General features: G+C 38.3%; 1 protein-coding gene across 9 annotated transcripts in view; it reads right to left on the bottom strand.

Annotated features, from left to right (window-relative positions):
• Positions 1 to 18,758, bottom strand: part of KLHL8 (kelch like family member 8) — a 49,695-nt gene extending 30,937 nt beyond the window's left edge. For 3 of the 9 annotated variants that reach the window (XM_082632275.1, XM_082632282.1, XM_082632283.1), the window contains exons 1-4: positions 18,588 to 18,758; positions 17,308 to 17,410; positions 10,045 to 10,175; positions 7,466 to 7,577 (exon numbers count right to left, since the gene is read on the bottom strand). The gene's annotated coding sequence lies outside the window, so the exon portion shown is untranslated. Of the gene's footprint in view, positions 1 to 7,451; positions 10,017 to 10,044; positions 10,176 to 17,307; positions 17,411 to 18,587 lie in introns of those variants that run through there. The other 6 variants (XM_082632277.1, XM_082632278.1, XM_082632279.1 and 3 more) reach the window with 6 other exon arrangements.
• Positions 18,759 to 19,033: the final 275 nt, after the last annotated feature.

Genomic DNA, 19,033 nt, shown 5'->3' with positions numbered 1-19,033 from the left:
GCATTACCCTGATACCAAAGCCAACAAGTGTTGGCAAGGATGGGGAGAAACTGGAACCCTTGTGTACTACTGGTGGGAATATAAAATGGTACAGCCACTGTGGAAAACAGTGTGGTAGTTCCTCAAAAAATTTAAAATAGAATTACCATATCATGCAGCAATTCCACACTGGATATATATCCAAAAGAATTGAAAGCAAGATCTTTTTTTTTTTAATTGAAGTACAGCTGATTTACAATGTCATGTTAGTTTCAGGAATACAGCACAGTGATTCAGTCACATATATACATATGTATATAATATATATTATTTTTCAGATTATTTTCCCTTACAGGTTATTATAAAATACTGAATATAGTTCCCTGTGCTATACAGTAGGTCCTTGGTTATCTATATGTTAATCCCAACCTCCTAATTTATCCCTCGCCCCCTCATTTCCCCTCTGGTAACGATAAGTTTGTTTTCTATGTCTGTGACTCTGAAAGCAAGGTCTTGAAGAGATATTTATACTCCCTTGTTCATAACAGCTCTAATCACGATAGCTAAAACGTGGAAGCAACCCAAGTGTCCATAGACAAATGGATAAACAAAATGTGGTATATACATACAATGAAATATTATTCTGCCTTAAAAAGGAAATTCTGCAATATGCTATAATGTGGAGGACCTTGAGAACATTAAAGATATTATGCTAAGTGAAATAAGCCAGTCAAAAAAAGATAAACTGTATGATTCAATATATGAGGTACAAGTAGTCAAAATCATAAAGACAGAAAGTATAATGATGGTTGCCAAGGGCTGTGGGGAGAGGAGAATGGGGGGCTCGTTTAATGGGTACAGAGTTTCAGTTTTACAAGATGAAAAGAGTTATAGGAATGGATGGTGGTGATGATGGCATAGCAATGTGAATGTATTTAATACCACTGAAACATGCACTTAAAAATAATTAAGATGTTTGGGCTTCCCTGGTGGCGCAGTGGTTGAGAGTCCGCCTGCCGATGCGGGACACGGGTTCGTGCCCCGGTCCGGGAGGATCCCACATGCTGCGGAGCGGCTAGGCCCATGAGCCATGGCCACTGAACCTGAGCGTCCGGAGCCTATGCTCCCCAATGGGAGAGGCCACAACAGTGAGAGGCCCGCGTACCGCAAAAAAAAAAAACTAAGATGGTAAATTTTATGCTATGTGTATTTTATCACATTTAAAAAAATCTAATTTGAGAATAATTCAACAGCACATGACTTTCAGGATGTGGAATGCACTACCTCCAAAAAGAGAGGCTATGAGCTAAAAATTATAAGTTTAAAGACTATCTGATGATGCAAAGCAAAAATAGAGGGTAGGGCTTCCCTGGTGGCGCAGTGGTTGAGAGTCCGCCTGCCGATGCAGGGGACATGGGTTCGTGTCCCACTCCGGGAAGATCCCACATGCAGCAGAGCAACTAGGCCTGTGAGCCATGGCCGCTGAGCCTGCGCGTCCGGAGCCTGTGCTCCGCAACGGGAGAGGTCACAACAGTGAGAGGCCCGTGTACGGCAAAAAAACAAAAAACAAAAAACATAGAGGGTATTTTGACTGAAATAGGTTCATCCTAGATTTTTTTTTTTTTTTTTGCTGTATGCGGGCCTCTCACTGTTGTGGCCTCTCCCGCCGCGGAGCACAGGCTCCGGACGCGCAGGCTCAGCGGCCATGGCTCACGGGCCCAGCCGCTCTGCGGCACGTGGGATCCTCCCGGACCGGGGCACGAACCCGTGTCCCCTGCATCGGCAGGCAGACTCTCAACAACTGCGCCACCAGGGAAGCCCCATCCTAGATTTTGAGGTCAGATCATGGTTTCACCATTTACCAACTGAGTAACCTTGGGTAAATTACAATCTGCTTAAACTTTAGTTATCTCCTCTGTGAAACAGAGAAACCACTTGCCTTACAGAAATATTCTGGGGATTAGAGATACGGTGTTGCTAAACACGGACACTTGCATTATAAAAATCTCATTTTATTTGCATTTTCACATCGAATTTACTAGTACTTACATAAAGTCAAACTTATTCATTATCAAAGCATATTTGATGACTATTCACACCACCAATAGTTCTATGCTACAATCCTATTTTAGTGACATAAACAAAGAGACTTTAAGTTAAAATCCGTGATTATACCACTTACTGGCTTTTTTTTTTTTGAAGTCTTTGCTAACCTCAGTATCTTTATCTGTAATCAGGTATACCTATCTACTTCATAAGACTATTCTGAGAATTATATCAAACGCAATAATGGATTTACAAGAGCTTATGAAAGTATGACCCACGTTGCAAATACTGGTATTATTAGCTTGGAAGCTTCACTTATTATGCAGTTTTTGAAAACGATAAATACATTAACTAGTCTTTTCCTGTATTACCTCTTTATTGTTAATTGCATCAACTATTTCCAGCTTTTGACAGGAACCAAAATGGTCAATGTAAGACTACAGATTATAGTTATTAATATCCTTTTTTTTTTTTTTTTGGCTGCGCTACGCAGCATACAAGATCTTAGGTTCCCCAACCAGGGATCGAACCCATGCCCCCTGCATTGGGAGCGCAGAGTCTTAACCACTGGACCTCCAGGGAAATCCCAATAGTTATTAATATCTTCTTAAAGTTACTGTGGTGGACACATGATGGTGACCCCCAATGAGTCATGCCTTCATATAATCCCCTTGAGTATGAGAAGAACCTGTGACTTGCTTCTAACCAACGGAATATGGAAAGGTGATGAACTGTCACTCTCTTGATTATGTTACATTATATAAGGTTGTGTGAGAGCCTCTCCTGCAAGCCTTGAAGCAGCTAAGTGCTATGCAGAGAGCCACGTAGCAGGAAACTATAGGCAATCCCCAGAACCTGAGGGAGGCCTCCACCTGACTGTCAGTAAAAAGTTAGGGTCCTCAGTCACACTACTGCAAAGAAATTCTCCCAACAACCTAAATGAGTTTGGAAGTAGATTTTTTCCATAGTTAAGCATCCATGGGATAACAAAGACTGGCCCACAGCCTGACTGCAGCTTTTGTGAGATCCTGAGCAGAGGACCCAGATAAGCCAGACTCCTTACTCACAGAAACCGAAAGATAATAAATGTGTGTTGTTTTAAGCCACTAAGTTAACGGTAGTCTGTTAAACAGAGTAGAGAACTAATACAGACACCTTCTGTCAGGTCTAAACTTTTATCTGAGGAAAGCATGTGTAGATGTTCTAATAGGCAGCAACCACGCTAGTATCTTTTAAGCTCACATTTCTGATGCCGAATAAACAATGAACAGATGGAACAAATAGAAAACAAATACCCTAATTTGTAGTTGAAAACCTCTTCAGTAAACAGTCAGATAGCAAGCATTTCAGGCTTCGCAGATGGTAAACCTCTATCACAACTACTCAACTTTGCCAATGTAGCACAAAAGCAACCACAGACAATAGTAAATAAATGAGCATAGATGTATTTCAGTAAAACTTAATTTATAAAAATAGTTGGTGTCATTTGGCACTTGGGTCATAGTTTGCCAGAACCTGAGAAGGATGGCTGATTTAAACCCAACTATGTCAATAATCATGTTAAATATAAGTGGTCTAAACACCCCCAACTAAAAGGCAGAGACTCAGGAATACTACTCAGCAATAAAAAAGAATAAGCCATTGAAACATATAACATTATGCTGCATGAAAAAAAAGGTCTCAAAAGGTTACATACTATATGATTCCATTTATGTAACAATCTTGAAATGACAAAATTATAGAGATGGAGAGAAGATCAGTGGCTGCCAGGGGACAGGGAAAGATGAAGGAAGAGGAGTGGCTGGGGCTGTAAATGGGTACCACAAAAGATATTTGTGATAGAACTATACTATATCTTGACTGTGGTAGTGGTCACATGAATTTACACATGTGATAACATATACATTCATAAATTAGTGCATGTAAAACAAGAGAAATCTGAATAAGGTAAGCAGACTATATTAATGTCAATTCCTTGGTTGTGATATTGTTCTAAAGTTATGCAAGACATTAGCATTGAGGGAAACTGCGTTAAGGATATAAAAGATCTATTATTTCTTACGACTGCATGTGAATCTACAATTACCTCAAATAAAGACTGAAAAAAAAAATAAGACAGACTGGATAAGAAAAAGTGGGGGGAAAAAAAAAGTGAGACCCAACTATAAGTTGCCTACAAGAAAAGAGCCACTTCAAGTATAGAGATACAAATAAGTTAAAAGGATAGAAACAGATATACCATGCTAATAGTAACGCTAATAGTAATAGTAAAGAAAATGGAAGTGGCTGCATTATCAAACACAAACTTCAGAGTAAAGAAAATTACTAGTGGTAAAAAAAAGACACTATATAAAACATGGATATCCACATGCAAAAGAATAAAGTTTGACTCTTACCTTACACCATACACAAAAATTAACCCAAAGTATATTAAAGATCTAAATGTAAGACCTGAAACTATAAAACTCCTAGAAGAAAACATGGGGAAAACACTTTATGACACTGGATTTGGCAATGATTTCTTGGATATATGACCAAAAGCACCAGCAACAAAAGAAAAAAAATAGACAAATGGGACTATATCAAACTTTAAAACTTCTGTGCAGCAAAGGAAACAATCAACAGGGTAAAAAGGCAACACACAGAATGGCAGAAAATATTTGCAAACCATATGCCTGATGGGGGTTAATATCCATAATAAACTCCTATAACTCACAATAAAAAACTGATAACCCAATTAAAAATGGACAAAGAACTTGAAAAAACATTTCTCCAAAGAAATACAAATGGCCCATAAACATACGAAAATGTGCTTAACATCACTAATCATTAGGGAAATGCAAATCAAAATCACGAGATAGCACCTCACACTTTCAAAACAAACAGAAAATAACAAATGCTGGCCAAGATGTGGAGAAACTGGAATCCTTACGCACTGTTGCTGGGAATATTAAAACAGTACAGATAGAATATAAACAGTATGACAGTTCCGCAAAAATCTAAAATAGAATTACCACATCATGCAGCAATCCCACTTCTGTGTATATATACAAAAGAACTGAAAACAGGACCTAGAAGATATATTTGCATAACCATGTTCACTGCAGCATTATTCACAATAGCCAAGAGGCAGAAGCAACCTAAATGCCCATCAATGGATGAATGGATAAAGAAAAAGTGGTATACACATAGAATGAGTTATTATTCATAGAATGAGTATTATTCAGTCTTAAAAAAAAAAAGAAGAAAATTGTTATATGCCACAACACAGATGGACCTTGAGGACATTTATGCTAAGTAAAATAAGGCCGTCACAAAAAAGACAAATATTGCATGAATCCACTTATATGAGGTATCTGAAGTAGTCATATTCTTAGAAAAAAATTAAATGGTGGTTACTAGAGGCTGAGGGGTGGGGAAAAAGAAGAGTTGTCGTTCAATGGATATAAGCATTTCAGTTTTGCACTATGTAAACACAGTTAACACTAATGTACTGTACACTTAAAAATGGTTTAGATGGGAAATTTTATGTTGTGAGTTTTTTACCTCAATAAAAAAAAAAGACACTACATACATAAAAGGGTCAATTCACCAAGATGATATAATAATTTTAAGTGGTGGAGTCAGGACTCAAACCTAGCCAGCAGGACTCCAAGTGTCTGTGCTGTTAACCCCTGCACTACTGTTCAGAGCATACTGCAAGTGAAACAGAATTACAGAACAAAGATACATGAAAAATCAAAGTCTAATTCTCCCTTCTAAAACCAGCTATTTTTTCTAATTCCTCTGCTTTTGCAAGTGGCAACGCCATTTTTTCAGTTGTCCTAATTCAAATCCTGAGCCAATCTGACTCCTTTTTCGACTTACATAACCCATCAGTTTTAATTCCCCTGATTTCTACTTGGGAAAAATCTCTCTCCTATTCATCTCTTTCTTCCTACTCTCATTGAACTCTACTCTCTTTCACTGTACTCTAATTCATATCTTCCATTAACCAATCACCATGCCCCTTTGTCCCATCCCTAAACATCTATCAAGGGCAAGGCTGTCAGATTTATCTAGCTATGAGTGTCACTTCCAAACTGCTTAATGTTACGTATTTCAACAGCTTATCCAGGCATTCAAGGCTCTCCTTGCTCTGACTCCAGCCTACCTCCCAATCTTTTCGTCCATTTATTTTTGACATAAAGTAGGGAAAAGGAGGCGAAAGACTATTTACTAAACCACTATGTCTCACATATTTTTCCAGAAATCTTACATATACAGTTGTCCCTCAGTATCCATGGGGGATTGGTTCCAGGACCCCCCTCAAATACTAAAACCCAACGATGCTCAAGTCTCTTATACAAAATGGCATAATACAGTTGGCCCTCCCTTTCCACAGATGCAGAACCTGCAGATACAGAGGGCAGACTGTACTCTGTCATTTAAGCATCACAACTACATTACAGACGGTCTAAACATCCCTGACTTGCTGTCGCACAGGTAGAAAATGGTGGAAGGGACTTCCCTGGTGGTGCAGTGGTTAAGAATCTGCCTGCCAATGCAGGGAACATGAGTTTGAGCCCTGGTCCAGGAAGATTCCACATGCTGCGGAGCAACTAAGCCCGTGTGCCATAATTACTGAAGCCCGCACACCTAGAGCCCGTGCTCCACAACGAGAGGCCACTGCAATGAGAAGCACGTGCACCGCAACGAAGAGTAGCCCCTGCTCTCCGCAACTAGAGAAAGCCCACGTGCAGCAACAAAGACCCAATGAAGCCAAAAATAAGTAAATAAAATAAATTTATTTTAAAAAATGGTGGGAGCTAGGGTTTCAATTCAGTTCTGATTAAGCCCATTCTTCTTCCACTATATCACAGACTTCACTATTCCATTTTCCTCAAGTTTATGTACAAGTCCTCAAGCTGTTCCTCATGGAGCAGTGATGTGAAAGCCTAGCTTATTAAGTAATGCTTCTTTCATGAAGTCTTCTCTAATTCTTCCAGTGGGATGTGATCTCCCTTCTATGAATACAAATAGTAGTTTGACTTCTCTAATTCATTCACTTTTCTTTCCCTTGTGTTTTAGATATATCTGCTTAATACAGTGTGAACTCTTTGAAAAGATTATGTCTCAAGAACATCTATGTATCTTACCTTATATCAAACTACTCTAGCTTCTACCTAGTAAAAGGCTTTATTATGGTCATAAAATTATTTCCTTTGTCAGAGGACTGCTCTATAAAAAGGGCATTAACAAATATTCATTTTGATAAAATTACTTTTACATTTGACATCAGATTTGGGCAAGACACAACAGCTCAAAAACTTCCTATACTAAATTCTTTTAAAATGTCTATTTAAAGAATGCAATGTTTTCAACTTTTTAAAAAGTCTGTTATATAAAGTAGACCAGGAAGACAGGAGCAGGAAAAAAATATTTACCCTAAGACACTCACTCTATAGAACTTAGCCGAGGGACTTCCCTGGCGGTCCAGTGGTTAAGACTTTGCCTTCCAATGCAGGTGGTGCAGGTTTGATCCTTGGTTGGGAAGTTATGATCCCACATGCCTCGTGACCAAAAAACCAAAACATAAAAAACAGAAGCATTACTGTAACAAATTCAATAAAGACGTTAAAAAAAAAAAAAAGACAACATCCTAATAAGAACTGACTGTGGGACTTATGAAGACTGCATATTAATAATGAGTGCAAGTGTAACTCCACCTAAACTCTAACCCAGAATTTTTTTTAATGTATCTAAGATTCTGACTCCTAGGAAGAAAAAAAGATGATACTCCTCCTTCCCCCAATATATTAAGAGATTAAAAACACCAGGAAAAAAAGAGATGGTCCACGGAAGTTTGTTTCTATCATACCCTGGCACATTATGGCACTGAGGCAGACAGGAAGTTGAGGCCATTTTTATTGTTCCTCTAAGAGCCAGTAAAGTCATATCAACCAACAAAATAGGAAGTTCTGAAGAAAAAAATACTTCAAACAGAAGAAGATAGGTTTTACTCGTTCACTGTAGGAAATACACAACAAAAATAATGTACTTTTACACGTAAACACAACAATTTACAATGAATCACAGAAAAGAGGCCTTACAGCAAAAGCATAAAGGTACTATGTGAAGTCAGCCCACTTTATTCTCTTTTTTCAAACTTCTTTGCATTTATAATCTGACATTTTAGCATGTACTATCAAGATGAAATACTATTATGCAGAATACTGTATTAACTCATACTGTATTATTCTCAGAAAGGTCTTTACAGGCAAAGAGTGACTTTTATACTAAATATTAATCAGAAGAGTACTAAGTAGAAAGAATTCCAAATGGCACTTTGATTGAAAGCATCTCTAAAATAAACTCAACGCTATATAGTTACTGATGCAGTACTTACTACAGGCAGCAACAGTGCTATTAGACTCATTCTTCTTTAAAATAACCTTAGTTTGTACTCTTTACAATTCAGTTAGAAATATATTTTATAGCAGTTTCTGATTAATTTTAGAGCTATATCTGAAAGTTGACAGAGAATGTGTGTGTATTTACCAAACTTAACCTGTGCGGATTTGTGAAATAAGATGGTAAACCCCACCTTATGCTGTATAAAGGAAAACATGACTGCATGTATTTCTCCACACACTTCATGCTATTTCATACCTCTCTGCCTCTGTTCAGGCTATCTTCTCATTTTGAAATGCCCTTTACCAACTCCCAGTCTTATCAACTGACTCTTACTCATTTGTTAAGACTCAGCTGAGGTTCATTTGCTCAAAAAGGCCAGCTCTGAAAATCTCCCTTATTCCTAGCCTGGACTGGGTGTACTTCCTCTGTGCTCCTATAACAATTTAATCACATCTTTTTCATTGCACTTATATAGTGGATTATACCATACTCAACTTTTTAGTCAAATTTATAATACTCGTAATAATTGCCTATTCACTATTAGTCTTCCCCGTAACACTATGTAAGTCCCCAAAATATAGGCACTTTCTACTCACTCCTACTGTTCCCATGTTGAGCACAACACATGGTAAATAGAGGTACTAAAAATACTTTTGGAATGGATGAACAGATTAATTATGAACCCTGGAGACTATTTTTCTTTTATCCAAATCAACACATAAATTATCTTAACTAAAATAACACTGCATTCTGCATATATTATTTTAATCAAAATCATAAAGGATGTCACTTAGCAGACATTTTTGAATTACTTCATTTCACAGGTAAATGTTTCTTAAAATTTATTTTTTTACTTTTAAGTCAGAAAAAAATTAAGCTATACTCATTATTTCCTTTTGATTTACAAAAGCAAAGAGTATAGAGATTTTAAATTTTGAATCAAATGGTCGAGAAAAAAATATATTATGCCAGTAATTAAAGGAGAATCTGCTGCTTTGACAAACTGAATTACAGCTTCAGTATTTCCTACTCAGTTAAAGGTACATGCAACTTCCAAGAATTTACTACTGTGACTTACAAAAAAAAAGTGTTTCTTAGCATTAGCATGTTTAGATACAATTGTTATTTGTTATCAGAATCTGCTTGTTAAATACTACTGTCATTTCCCGGGTCTAAAAACAACATTTTCACTGCACTGTATATTTTGTAAGATGTTCCTATTTTAGAGTCTGTTTTTTGAGAAGGCATTCTACTGATGCTTCACTACCAATAATCATTTCCTTGTTTGAACTGGACCACTTAATTTATTACAGTCACAATAGTTTAAAGGTCTAGTATAAAACAGTTAAAAAAAAAAAAAGGACTTGAAGTTTACCTAAATATGTGAATTGCATTTGCAAACTCTTAAGAGGAACCCCTATTATTATTTTTACTTGAGAATGTCATAGAAGTCACAGGGTTGTACTCAGATAACAGATGATAATTACTTGAATAAAAACATGAAGCCTACTAAAAAATTAATTTACCAATAATTTGTTTCCAAGTGTCAAAAGATGAGATATTTCCCACTCAATATATGAAATAAAGCAAAAAACACAAAGCTAAATAATAATTCTTACTTACTTCAGGGAGAGCCATGCTGGTCAGGCATAGTCCGTCTGAGTAGAGCACATCGCTAATCTTACATAGAGCTTGCGAGGAAGTGTGGCGTTCAGTGGCTGGTGGACTTGCAGAGGCTTGCAAAATCTTGCTCACTAAGGGAAGTTGTTGTTGATTTATTACACTGACTTAAAATGAATGCTAAAGAACTGTCATTTACTGAGTAAGCAGATTTGAAATGGTTCTGATGACTAATTGTTACCATGGCTATACAAGAATCAGTCTTCTCTTTGGAGTTTGGGAACTTCCTTTTATGTTTACAAACTAAGCACATAAACCAACATATGCATATATATACTAAGGATATATACTACTCATGTGGTTTTATAACACTTCAAGAAATTTCAATAAAAAAACAAACACTGTCAGTGTTAAGGATAAACACCATCTGTCTTACATTAATCATTCAATCAGTCATCCGCTGTTATGTTGCAGGTTCTGGAAATTCAAAGGTGAATAGGAAAAGCAACAACAAAGTGCTTTACAGCAGTACTATTCCAAGTGGATCTGGTCCACAAACGTTTCTTGTAAACAGGTCTGCAGTGAGGCAGTACACAAATGGAGTGTCTAGAAACTCTGACAGCAAAGTCATATTTGAAAGTAACTTTATGTCTGTTGAATGTCATAAAAAATTGAAGTTTGAACTTTGTGTGCCCTTTTTTCCATGGCATTTTTCCAGTAATTAATTTATTTTTGTTGTCTTTACCAAAGTATTAGTTCACAAACTAGTTTTTCACTACAGCATCTGAAAAGCACTACTTTATGGGACTCAAGAAAGGCAGGTAGCCACAACAGGTGAAGCTGTATTATGTTTTGCTACTAAGATACATGCAAAAATCACATGTATCGCACACCAAGAAAGTACCCACATCAAAATTTGAAGAATGGTGTTGTTAGTGGCCTCGACGAAAATCCCTCAGAAGATGACACAGCACACTTAAGAAAGGCTGCATCATCAATCCTCTAGATGGATGAGATTATAATGAATGGAAAAACAAGTGACTCATTAAAATGCTTCAAGAGTCAGATCCTAAATGTGAAGAAATTTAGGAATACCTTAACCAATCTATCTCTTGTATTTTCCTTTTTTTAAAAAAAAAATGTATGCAAAAGCATAATCTAATTTTTTAAAGTAATCTGTCCCCCCAAAAGATGAATAAGACATGACATAATTCCCACCATTAAGGAGCTTGAATCATCTAGACGGGACACAAACAGGTGATAATAATAATGTGGTAAAGGCAATAGTAGAGAAATATGCCAGATAATATGGGAGAGCCTAAACTAGCCTTCGTGATCGAGAGGGCTTCCCATTTGAATGCAATAGCTCACACGTACTCAAAGTTCCCATTCCACTTTATCCAACTATAACCAAGTTTCATACACTCTACTCCCTAAATTTTTCTCATATTGTTGGCCTTGCTTCTCCAGCCACACTTTAGTCACAGGCCCCATCATCTCACCGTTATTATTATAGCCTCCCCACAGCCTCTTCTCTCCCCAATACATCCTTCTTACTGCTGCCAGTTATCATTCCCAAATTCAAATCTGATCATATCACCTCAATGCTTAAAAACTTCCATGGATAATGTAACGGTAAGTAGAAAAAACTAGGTACAAACTGTATGATCTGTATTTTATAGATGTATATGTGATAGGTTTCTAACTTGAGCTGCTGTTTACAATCAATTAATGAAACAATTCCAAAGCCTCTATTTTTTACAGAGAAATTTGTGAAGGAAAATAAGGAAATATAAGTTTAAAGCTGGCTGCAGAACTTTAAGACATGGGCTATACAAAGTATAATCCCAAAGCTCTTCAAATTCTAAGAAAGAGAAATGACTAAATGTTTACTCTTATTATAGCCAGCATTCTGTTTTAACTAGGTTAAATATTCCTATATATTATAAACATTTTATAATACTTGAGTATTATAAAGTATTATAAAGTATTATAAAGTCCCATATATAATGATTATATGGTACACTTGTTGATTTTATAGGACTTAAGAAGTAGCATGGTATAGGAGAAAAAAACAGTGAGTTAGGTATCAGGAGAATTGGATTTTAACTAACTGCATTATTGGGAAGTTACCTAATCTCTCATGTCTCAGTTTCTTCATTTATAAAAGAACAGCATTGATCTAGGTCAGGGGTCAACAATCTTTTTCTGTAAAGGGCCAGACAGTAAATATTTCAGGTTTTATGTGTCATTGAGACTGTCACAACTACTCAACTATGCCATTGTGGTAGGAAAGCACCCATAGATGATAAAGTAATGAGTGTGGTTGTGTTCCAATAAAACTTTACAAAACCAGAAGCAAGCTGGGTTTGGCCTACAAGACCATAGATCTGGGAAATTGCTGTTTACAGTCTTCCCTTGATATCCTGGGGGATTAGTTCCAGGACACGGCCCTTTGTACCAAAATGCAAAGATGCTCAAGTCCCTTATATAAAATGGCATGGTATTTGCATATAACCTATGTACATCCTCCTCTCATATACTTTAAATCCTCTCTGGATTAATTATAATACCTAATACAATGTAAATGCTATGTAAATAGTTGCCAGTGCACAGCTAATTCAAGTTTTGCTTTTTGGAACTTTCTGGAATTTTTTTTCTTGAATATTTTCGATCTGAGTTTCCTTGAATCTGCATATATGGAATCTGCAGATACAGAGGGCCTACTGTCCTTCTAGTTCTAAACTATGAGAGTACTTTTTTCCTATTTAAAATTATTTAAGCTGTTGCCTTTCTTTTTAGAGAAATCTATAGTCATATCTAACACAAGGCACATAAACTAGTGGTTAATAGCAGACTTTAGAGCCAGTTTTGAGATTCCCTACTAGTTGTGTAACCTTGGGCAAGTCACTTAAAATCACTCTGAGCCTCAGCTTTCTGTAAGACTGTTGGGAAGGATAAATAAAGTAGTATATAAGTACTTAGCCCTGTATCTAGTTCACAGCAAGCATTCAATAAATGGGCATTATTACTTTTATAAATTATGTGATCCTCAGCCCTTGGTGAGGGACACGATCCTCCAATCAACATTTTTTCCAGCAAAGAAATAAAATATGCTATATAATGATCTACATTCAGATTCATTTTTCACTATAGCAAAAGATGAGAACTGGCTATATTATTCTAAGTCTTTCTTTTTAAAAAAATAAACAACAGTCAGCATTAGTTGAGTGCTTACTATCTACTTTGTATGTATGACTGTATGACTTTGGTTAAGTTATATAACCTTTTATCAGCCTCAGTTTCTTTACCTGTACAAATGAGGAAAGTTACAGTACAAACTTCATAATTCATAAAATTGTTATAAGGACTGAATTAATAAATTGTCCGGCACAAAAGCTATACAAGTAACTGCTATTATTTGAGTTAGATATTTCACGTTTATTCATTCCACTCCTCAGGACAACTCAAAGAGATATTATTCCTGTATTTACAGTTGCAGACAATAAGGCTTACAGAAGTTAAGAAACCTACCCAAGGTCACACAGCTATTAAGTGGCAATGCCCAAGACTCAACACAGGCTTGCATGACTATACAGCCAAAACTCTTAACACTAGGCCAAAGATGGCATTAACTGTCTTTGTACAGGGAGTGTAACTACATCTTTGTATGGTATGTGTAGATTTTAAGAACTAAAATATGGATGTTAATAATATTCTCCCCATACAGAAAATGTTTTTGAATTCTTTTTAAAGTTCAAGAGTAAGAGAACACACATAAAATCACTGATTTTTTAAAAACTGAAGTATAGTTGATTTACAATGTTGTGTTTGTTTCAGGTGAACAGCAAAGTGATTCACTTATACATATTTTTTTCTTTTTTCAGATTCTTTTCCCTTATAAAACCACTGATCTTCTTAACATGACAGTATTTCCATAGATAAAATTTTTGCTAAAATGATTCCTGTTTTCTGTATCCAATTAATTTAACTCAAACTTTCATTTTTAAAGAAATACGCAATCCTCTGCATTAAAATAACTAAAGATGCAACACAGTGACTTTTATATATATGTGTGTGTGTATACAGATATACACACACTATGCAAATGCTGACATTCATCTCTAACTGATCTTCAAGATCCATATAGACCTCTCAGACTACTTTTATAAAGTACAAATCTAGAGAGCTAAACATAGTTCTGCTACTTTATAAATCCCGAAGTATTTATTTAGAACCTTGAACTTTGAAAAGCATTCAGATATCAAATGAAAATACCAATATCAAAGGGGAAAAGAAAAGAAAAACTCAAAAAAGAGAGGGACTTCCCTGGTGGTCCAGTGGTAAAGAATCCACCTTCCAATTCAAGGGACGCGGGTTCGATCCCTGGGCAGGGAACTAAGATCCCACATGCCACGGGGCAACTAAGCCCGCGGGCCACAACTGCTGAGTTCATGCACTTCAATGAGAGAGACCACCTGCCGCAAACTACAGAGCCCATGCGCCCTGGAGCCCGCGCACCACAACTACAGAAGAGAAAACCCGCACGCCTCAACGAAAGATCCCGCATGCCTCAATTAAGACCTGATGCAGCCAAATAAACAAATTAATTAATTAATTAATAATTTTTAAAAAAGACATTACTCCACTGGATACACTCATTCATAAGTTTGTATACCATCAATTGATCCATCTCATACTCTTCCGACCTTGTGACTGCTACTGGTAACTGACCCAGAAACAGAAGTTGGCTTCACACTGTAAAGCCTTATAGCCCAGCAATCTATCACTAACAAAGAAAATAGGGCAGTTTGATATAGCTTACTTCCAAACTCTATTACAGGAATGAACTCAAACTTAGAACACTAACCTACTTCTGAAATTCCAAAAATGCAAATAAGATTAATTTTAAATGTAATTAAATCATAATTAAAATCACAAATTAAAATTTAATCTACATAAGCTGACTGTAAATTTCACATTCTTTCCAAACCAGCAATGCTGAATGTTAAAATGATCATGAATTAGGATTTAATATAACTTCACATTCCGTGTTATATAAGAAGAAATACAACATAAATATACTATGTAAGTATCATCATCTAGTTTGGAAGAGAAAATACTTAATTTTCTTTAGCATTTGGTGTTTTGTTGAGAAAAGAAAAAAAGTTCAAATTTTAGAATAAACAAACCAAATTATCTTTTAGCATTTCAAAATCATATTCTAACATGCTGGATTGTATCAGGGTGACATGCTTTGCCATGCATTTTAATGCCCATCAAGGCTGAAGGGGTAGGAGGAGGAGTGGACATTATCTGCTTAACAATAATGGATCAATCAGTGGCATGCACTCCAGGTATAAGCAGCAGCACTCTTATTGGTATGAACATAATATATCAAAAATATCAACCTATATTTCTAGAAGAAAAACAGGCACTCACGGTGCTTCAAAAATTATCTGTATACACATACACAAACACAAAACTCTGTTCACTTTCCTTTATCACAAAAATAATTTTAGAAATAATCTGCAAAATATCTAGTAAAGAAACCTCCTTAAAAAGGGTCATGAACTCCTTTTAAACATACATTGAAAGCTGTGGGTCTTCTCCCCAGAAAAACACAAATTTACACAGAATTCAGACTCTTGGAAGACCATTTATGGACACATCCGTAGATCCAGGTTAAGAACCACAGACAAAGTAGAAATTTTCTCAAGGTCCCTTTGACCCTCTTCCATAATTTTACCTCTGACTCACAAGAACCAACTAAGTTATTCATAACCAGACAATGAACTCTCTTGTACAGCCAACCCTTAAAAAAAGAAGTTTGACAGTACTTACATAAGCAGTATTCAACAGAAAATAAACTACACTGGCAACATTTTGAAATATAGCATGTGACTAATGATACTGATGAATATGATAGTGCATTACAGTTTATAAAATGACTTCACATTATAAAAGTGAATATTTTTACCCTCTTTTACAGCTAAGGAAATAGAGGTTCAGAAAATAACTTGACAGAGTCACAGAGACAACAACTGAAGAGCTGGTATTGTAATCCAGAGTTGCCTAGTTCCAGAACTGAGCTCAATATGTTATTACATCCTGATGCTTCCACAAGAGCCCCTCACACAAAGAAAATAGATTTTTTTTTAAAAAGCCTAATGGGTCACATTTTAGTGTAGTTGTATTTTGAATATTGACATCAATTTTTTTTAAAAAGTATATTTCAAATGTTCCATTTCCTCTTGCTTCACTGGTTTACATAATACATGTTTTTCAGAAAAGTGAAGAAACTCTCAAACTAATGTTTCAGGACTGAAAAATATGACATTTTCTTATTCTACGAAGCATTTCTTCTCCCTCAACACTTTAGTTCTTAACACACAAAAACAAATGACTCTTTGCTGAAAATTCAAATATAAGAAACCAGTTTAAATATCCAATGTTTTAAAACACAAACGCTATTTGAAATTAATTTTTAGGACGTTCAAAATAGCCCCTTTGATCTTTTCAAAATGACAAACCCATTTTCAGTTCTCTACAACTCTTAAAACAGCTCTTGATTTTTTGAAAAAGGGTCATTTGTCTAATCCCACAGAATGTACAACACCAAGAGTGAACCTTCATGTAAACTCTGGACTTTGGGTGATGATGTATCAATGCAGGTTCATCGAGTGTAACAAATGTACCATTCTGGTGTGGGGCTTTTGTTAGGGGAGACTGTGCATACGTGGGGCAAGGCAGGGGGCATATGAGAGCAGAGGGTATATGAAATCTGTACCTCCCACTTAAATTTGCTATGAACCTAAAACTGCTCTAAATATAAACTATTTTGATAAAGGGTGGGGGGGTCTAATTTATCTACCTCACTTTCTTCTTAACAAATGAGGAAATAGTGTTTTTTAAAATTGCCCTCACTGGCTGTGAATTAAATTTCCTGCCAGGATACAGAATGTGCAATTATTACAGAATATATTACCATCTTAGAAAATAATAGTAATCTTATCAAATGCTGAAAGAATTAACAGCTTTAACTGTTAACATGATGAAGCTAAATGCAATAGAATATGGTATCCTAAGATTTTTGATATTTATGTTCATACTCTTCGTATCTTAAGCGCGATATACAAAGTGACTGAAAGTTTGAAGTAGGTCATGGGTTGACTGACAAACTAAAGTGGGTGCCCCTAGGAAGGAGGAGGAAAAGCAGCAGCCAATGAAAAAAGCCACCGCCAAGTAGAGAGATCCTCGGCTTACCCAAGTCTACCCTCTGGCAGGATCAACACTCGAGGGAGGTGGAGGAAAAGGATTTCCTCATAGAACGAAAATGAAGAACACCAAGAGTCGAGCAAGTATCAACCTACACAGGGGAAAAAAAAAAAATGCAAAGAAAAAAAAAACGTGCAACGAGCAGATAAAATACCTGTATCGAACCAGTTTCTTTCAAGAACTTTTTCCCCAAAGAATCCTCCCAAAGTGGTAACATTAGCATAAGGTAAAGGGCCAAACGTAGTTATGCTATTAATGCAGATTAGAAGGAATACTGAGAAAAGTTCAATTTTCTACAAAAAGTCATCCGATCCAACACTGCCAAGTGCGAAAACATATAAAAAGCTTTCCAAACTCAGGCACCCAAACGCTAGGACTGTGTGAATTCAGTAAAGGACCAGCCCCGGGCTAGAAAACTCGAGCGAAGTAGATAAATCGCCTCCCGCAGGAAACCAGCAAGCTAAGCCCAGAACTGAGAGAAAGGAGGAGAGAGCAGGCATCCGCGACTGTAAAACAACTCCATTGAGCAGCTGCGTGTTTTGAAAGAGGCTGCAGTTTCTGGTGTCACACCGGGAGGCACTCTTCGATCCGGTCTCCACCCCCGCGGATGGTCCACCGGGCGCGGGCTGCAAGCCCCCAGCACCGGCCAGTCCGACCCTCAGCGAGCCCCGCGGACCGGCCAGTCCCGACGGGCCACGAACCCCTCAGGCGGGCCAGTCCCGGAGGGGCGGCTAACCCTCCGGGCGGGCAGCAAGCCCCCGGAGCGAGCATCCCGGACCGCGGTTAACCCCCGGCGGGCCGCGCGTCCGGCGCCGCAGGGCCCGGAGTCAGCCTGCCTGCCCCACCCCCACAGGCCGCGGGTACCGGGGGTGTAGGGCCGCCCTCCCCGGACCCCGAACCCGCGCCCACCGCACCGCACCGCTCCGCTCATGCCCGGGACCCCCGCGAAGCACCTGCTTGCCCCTCTCTTCTTCGAAAGACCCAGAGGAGCGAGCCAGGGGCCCGCTGGCGAGGCTGACAGAGCCAGAGGCTGGGGTTTCCCTCGGGGAACGCGACCCCGTGGGAGCCACAGAAACCGTGCAGCGGTTTAATGGGCCCAAACCCTCTCAGCTGTGGAGTTTGGGTTACTGCGCGCAGGGCTGGAGTTTCCCCGCGCCGCAGGCGCGAGCCCGGGCGGCGCTACGATTTGGGGTGAGGGAGGACTTGGCAGGAGGGGACAGCACCGCACAAAGGGAGAGGGGAGTGAGGGGGAACGAGCGTCCGGTTACCTCAGTCCTCGGCTTGTCCCTCCGCTCGGTTCCTCCCGGCCTCGCCAAGGATGCAGCCGCGATATCAGGTTCCCACAGCCCCGAGCGGCGCCTTACCAGCCCCGCGCGAGAACCCGACGGACGCGCGCCCTTTTGCGCGGCCTCGCCGAGCCCAGCCGGTGCCTGGCGTCCTCTCGCCCGCGCCTGCGCACAGCACTCTGGGAATTGTGGTTTCCAATTACCTCCTCCGGGGGTCCGCCCCCGCCCCACGTGCTCTCCGAGCCCAGCTCCGCTTGGGTAGCGGGAGTTTTCACCCGACTGGGAGCGTTTTCCTGCCGGATGCTGACTGGCCAGGGCCTAGCGGACGTCCCCAAAACACATTTTTAGATAGGCCACGGCATAAATACCTGTGGAGTTACCCGTTTCTTCACTTCTGTGGCAGTACTATAAGTCCCCTCCTGCTAATG

Source organism: Mesoplodon mirus (assembly GCF_964341445.2).
Source record: "Mesoplodon mirus genome assembly, chromosome: 2".
Taxonomy (NCBI): Eukaryota; Metazoa; Chordata; class Mammalia; order Artiodactyla; family Ziphiidae; genus Mesoplodon; species Mesoplodon mirus.
This window is presented reverse-complemented; position numbering and strand designations above follow the sequence as displayed.